We start from the raw sequence: 6,523 nt of genomic DNA on the forward strand, positions 1-6,523 counted from the left end.
GCAGAATTTGATACACTGTATCACAATGAAAAACAAGCTGTTCTTTGATTGGTTAGACTGTTAGGTGTCAGGTTTGGTACCCAACCAATGACAACTTTGTAAGTATATGTGCATTGACTTGTGACTCGTATCCAACTCTTATCAATGGGTATAACAAAGCTTGTATTGTTTGCAATTATAATACCTTGTATAAACTCTTATCATTGGGTATAACAAGGCTTGTATTGTTTGCAATTATAATACCTTGTATTAACTCTTATCATTGGGTATAACAAGGCTTGTATTGTTTGCAATTATAATACCTTGTATAAACTCTTATCATTGGGTATAACAAGGCTTGTATTGTTTGCAATTACTAATACCTTGTATAAACTCTTATCATTGGGTATAACAAGGCTTGTATTGTTTGCAATTATAATACCTTGTATAAACTCTTATCATTGGGTATAACAAGGCTTGTATTGTTTGCAATTATAATACCTTGTATTAACTCTTATCATTGGGTATAACAAGGCTTGTATTGTTTGCAATTATAATACCTTGTATAAACTCTTATCATTGGGTATAACAAGGCTTGTATTGTTTGCAATTATAATACCTTGTATAAACTCTTATCATTGGGTATAACAAGGCTTGTATTGTTTGCAATTATAATACCTTGTATAAACTCTTATCATTGGGTATAACAAGGCTTGTATTGTTTGCAATTATAATACCTTGTATAAACTCTTATCATTGGGTATAACAAGGCTTGTATTGTTTGCAATTATAATACCTTGTATAAACTCTTATCATTGGGTATAACAAGGCTTGTATTGTTTGCAATTATAATACCTTGTATAAACTCTTATCATTGGGTATAACAAGGCTTGTATTGTTTGCAATTATAATACCTTGTATAAACTCTTATCATTGGGTATAACAAGGCTTGTATTGTTTGCAATTATAATACCTTGTATTAACTCTTATCATTGGGTATAACAAGGCTTGTATTGTTTGCAATTATAATACCTTGTATAAACTCTTATCATTGGGTATAACAAGGCTTGTATTGTTTGCAATTATAATACCTTGTATAAACTCTTATCATTGGGTATAACAAGGCTTGTATTGTTTGCAATTATAATACCTTGTATAAACTCTTATCATTGGGTATAACAAGGCTTGTATTGTTTGCAATTATAATACCTTGTATAAACTCTTATCATTGGGTATAACAAGGCTTGTATTGTTTGCAATTATAATACCTTGTATTAACTCTTATCATTGGGTATAACAAGGCTTGTATTGTTTGCAATTATAATACCTTGTATAAACTCTTATCATTGGGTATAACAAGGCTTGTATTGTTTGCAATTATAATACCTTGTATAAACTCTTATCATTGGGTATAACAAGGCTTGTATTGTTTGCAATTATTAATACCTTGTATAAACTCTTATCATTGGGTATAACAAGGCTTGTATTGTTTGCAATTATAATACCTTGTATAAACTCTTATCATTGGGTATAACAAAGCTTGTATTGTTTGCAATTACTAATACCTTGTATAAACTCTTATCATTGGGTATAACAAGGCTTGTATTGTTTGCAATTATAATACCTTGTATAAACAATATGAACCCTAAAAATATTCACCGAGGTAATGTCAAATTGGCCCAACATGTGTATAGGGTTGACATACTAGGACAAGTAAAGTCTTGTATTCTTTCCAGTCTGGGAAAGTAAGGTAGCCAAGCGTTCATCTGTATTATTATAAAGAATGTTGTATCAGTGTTGTATTTCCCACATACTTTATCATTTATACTAGGAGTATATATGTGTCCATTATAATTTAGTGTACTTAAAATATTCATTATTTTCACAAAAACAACCACTTGATTAAAAAGCAGGTGAAGTTTTCAATAGGTGTTATCTTGTCAATTGCATTGATCTCTGCTTGTTTGTTTGACCAGATTTATTTTCAGAATCGTAAACACAGTACTTTTTTAGCTCCCCTGTCGACTTTGTCGAGCGGAGCTTATATGAGTGATTGTCCGTCGTTGTCTGTGTCAATGTTTTACTTTTTCGACTTCTTCTTGAAAACTACAAGCCTGAATGCTTTGATACTTGGTGTATTTCATGATCGTATCTTCAATTCTCTAATTTTGGTGAATATTTTTGTCATTTTTGGTAAAAAGTGATATTTTCAACTCCTTGTTGAAAACCGCAAGTCCAATTGCTTTGATATTACATATATAGGTACTACATGTGGACCTCTCTCAGATTTGTTCATTTTGTAATGATATCTTTAATTCTCTAATTTTGGTGAATATTTTTGTCATTTTTGGTAAAAAGTGATATTTTCAACTTCTTGTTGAAAACCGCAAGTCAAATTGCTTTGATATTACATATATAGGTACTACATGTGAGCCTCTCTCAGATTTGTTCATTTTGTAATGATATCTTTAATTCTCTAGTTTTGGTGAATATTTTTGTCATTTTTGGTAAAAAGTGATATTTTTGACTTCTTGTTAAAAACCAATAGTCTGATTGCTTTGATATTACATATATAGGTACTACATGTGAACCACTCTCATGATGATATCTTCAATTCTCTAATTTTGATGAATATTTTTATAATTTTTGGTAAAAAGTGAAAATTTATAGTGAAAAATGATATTTTTGAATTTTTGTTGAAAACAGCAAGTCCCATTGCATTGATACTATGCATATTGTTCATTTTCTAATGATGTCTTCAGTTCTTTAATTGAAATGTGCATTGCTAACAGTGGAGCTATCTCAGCCGAGAGGCTGCTTGTTTGTTTTCCTAAGGCCAGTTTTTATTATCAAGAATCATGAACAAAGCCATATGGAATAAATCTAATGATCATGAATTTATTTTAATTGGCAACCCCAAAGTCACCATAATAACTGAAATAAGTGTTAAAAATGTGAAAAATATTAATTCATTCAATACTGCCCCCATTATAGATTACGTGCGATTTCTTTTGTTTTTTGTGTGTGTGTGTGGTTTCTTTTGTTTTGTTGAGCGGTGTAGCGAATACATTGGCATGGTTAATTAGTATTTTCAAAAGTTTTGTCTACGTTCTGGTGCCAGTATAGATTTGAGGTTTTGCCACCAAACTCTAGTTGTTTTGTGATAGACAAATCAGTGACATGTTTGTTCTTATATAGAGGGAGGTGCGTGCTATAAACCTGTAAACTGAAATACAGTTATTATACTATTTAACTGTTTTTATTTCATCTACCACATTTTCAGCTTAATTTGTCTGGATTCTGCATACAAAATGAAATAAATATATACTAGATATAAAAGCATTTTAGTGGATACGTGTTTTATTGGTTGCATAGTATACCCCAAACAGATATGTATAATTGTAAATGACTATAAAATGTATAATGGAAATATTCCTGCCTCTGATGAATTGTAAACATTCTGAATATTCAGGCTCATAATTTTCATAATTCCTCTGAATACTCCTACAATGCACTAATGTCTTGGCATATGTTCATATGTGTATTTGCATCAAATCTTGTTCCACTGATACCTTGGGATCAATGAGCTAGATTGAAATGAACCTTTGCACACAACTACTATATCTTGAACACTAGACCTCATAATATTTTAAAACAAATCAATGTATGGTAATTAGGTAATTTGCATATTAATCAGTTTCACTATCTTAATATGTATATATATTATTATATCTGTCACTGTAACGCCATAAGTTACAGCATGCTGTAATTTTGCGGTATTTCATAGAGTATTTTCATCCTACCATATAAGGAAATGCAAATTCCAAATATGGAATGATTATGCATGTAAGCGTCCTCTAATAATAAAAACAAACATGGCTGCCACTAGGTTTGACCGGACACAAAGATGTTCGCTGATTCTGTTCTAAACTTTTTGGATTTCAACATTCCCATGATGTATCCTTGAAAGGAAAAGATGTATAATAGTGTTATTACGAGGATTTGTCAAAGTATCCACTCAGACAGTATGCCGTCGCATCGACCTCCGCTTCTCGTCTGTCGATACTCCCACTCTATTGTCTTTGTGCATACTTAGAGGTATCCTCGTAATAACTTCGTATTATCAGCTAAATAAATAACAACTTGTTCAGTTGATAATAGTTTGATATTCTATTCTAATTAGCTAAATTACATACTAATTAACTGTTTGTGTAGATCAATGTCTAATAATCTGCATTAACTGTTAATTAACATACTGTATATTTTGTTTAATGTCTAATCCTAGTTTAGAATTAAACTGTGCATATCAATTAGCTAATTAGTCCCTGTTTGGACGCAGTCCGAAAACGGGGACTAATGTTTTTTTGACCTTTGTGCACCCTTGCATGCGTTGGGATCTGTATTTTAAACATTCCTGGACCAATCACAATCAAACTTCACACATACATCACATATAATATTATACATATGCACATCAATTGATTTTACGATCTGATTCAAGTTGGCTGAATGGTGGCCATTTTTGTGCTAAAAAATCATCAAAATCAAGCATTTATGGATGGATTTTGTTTAAACTTGTGTTTTTGTCATATCGAACTCCGCAGTTATTACATAGAAACAATGAAAAAAAGCCTTATGAAAGTCGCCTATATTAGCAGATTGTCACATGAGTTGACCGTAAAATGTTAAAACAGCTGCAAAGCTGTGAAAAGCGAATGAAAGCTCGTAAGTTTGCTTGTATATTTGACCTAATTAAGTGTCATACTGAACCTCTCAGTTAAACATAGATAATAATGACCAAATGTCTAGAAAAAGCCCAATATACAAGTAGATTATCCCTCAAGCCAAACGCAAAATGATAAACAAACTGCTTACAAAATAGTGAAAAGAGATTGCAGATATACATGGGAATGTGACTTGTGTTATTATATTGTCGGGACTCATAATTAAAAGTTCGAAATAGTGAATAAATATTTCGTAAATTGACGTTGTATTATCGTACTGTCTCTTGTTGCATGTAGAGATCATGGGTCGATTTAAGAAAAGGTACAAGCACAAACGAAATCAATTTTGAAACATTCCCAAACATTAAATGGCCTCATAGAAGTGTTCTCAGATGATCGGCTCTGTTGGGCGTGATAACAATAACACAAAAGAGACCTAATTATCTATCCTGCTACCTTAATTAAATATTTCACGAAAGTGAATATAATGTTGCAACAAAATATTTGCACATTCTTAACAACATCGACCATTTGAATACATTTGAATACATAATACACTCTGTGAACACCTGGTCTATGTTGAACTGGCTTATTTGGTAATCCTATTGGTGCTCATTTACTAGTAAAGACAAGAATGTGAATTAAATCTATACTGAATATTATTCGCACGATATGATTTGTACTGAACCGTTTTAGGGCATGCTAGTATCTCAACTCGTAGCAGTGATACATAAGTTGGCACAATAACGACATAACTTATTTCAATCTAAGCTCGATTTAGTTGTTCCAAAGACTCCAGTCTCGTTTGTTATGCACAAGTGTATATTAGCGATAAGACCGTATTTTTAATTACGTCTCACAAGTTGCTATATCATGGATACGACCGTATCCTAACTCGTGTCATACGAGGTGCTATATCGCGGATACGACCGTATCCTAACTCGTGTCATACGAGGTGCTATATCGCGGATACGACCGTATCCTAACTCGTGTCATACGAGGTGCTATATCGCGGATACGACCGTATCCTAACTCGTGACATACGAGGTGCCATATCGCGGATACGACCATATTCTAACTCGTGTCATACAAGGTGCTTTATCGTGGATATGACCGTATCCTAACTCGTGTCACACGAGTTGCTATATCGTGGATACAACCGTATCCGAACTCGTGTCATACGAGTTGATATATCGCGAATACGACCGTATCCTAACTCGTGTCATACAAGGTGCTATATCGCGGATACGACCTTATCCTAACTCGTGTCATACGAGGTGCTATATCGCGGATACGACCGTATCCTAACTCGTGTCATACGAGTTGCTATATCGCGAATACGACCGTATCCTAACACGTGTCATACGAGTTGCTATATCGCAGATACGACCGTATCCGAACTCGTGTCATACGAGGTGCTATATCGCGGATACGTTCGTATCCTAACTCGTGTCATACGAGGTGCTATATCGCGGATACGACCGTATCATAACTCATGTCATACAAGTTGCTATATCGCGGATACGACCGTATCCTAACTCGTGTCATACGAGGTGCTATATCGCGGATACGACCGTATCCTAACCTGTGACATACGAGGTGCCATATCGCGAATACGACCATATCCTAACTCGTGTCATACGAGGTGCTATATCGTGGATATGACCGTATCCTAACTCGTGTCACAGGAGTTGCTATATCGTGGATACGACCGTATCCGAACTCGTGTCATATGAGTTGATATATCGCGAATACGACCGTATCCTAACTCGTGTCATACGAGGTGCTATATCGCGGATACGACCGTATCCTAACCTGTG

The sequence above is a fragment of the Saccoglossus kowalevskii genome, chromosome 4, assembly GCF_978046115.1.
Source record: "Saccoglossus kowalevskii chromosome 4, keSacKowa6.1, whole genome shotgun sequence".
Lineage (NCBI taxonomy): Eukaryota > Metazoa > Hemichordata > Enteropneusta > Harrimaniidae > Saccoglossus > Saccoglossus kowalevskii.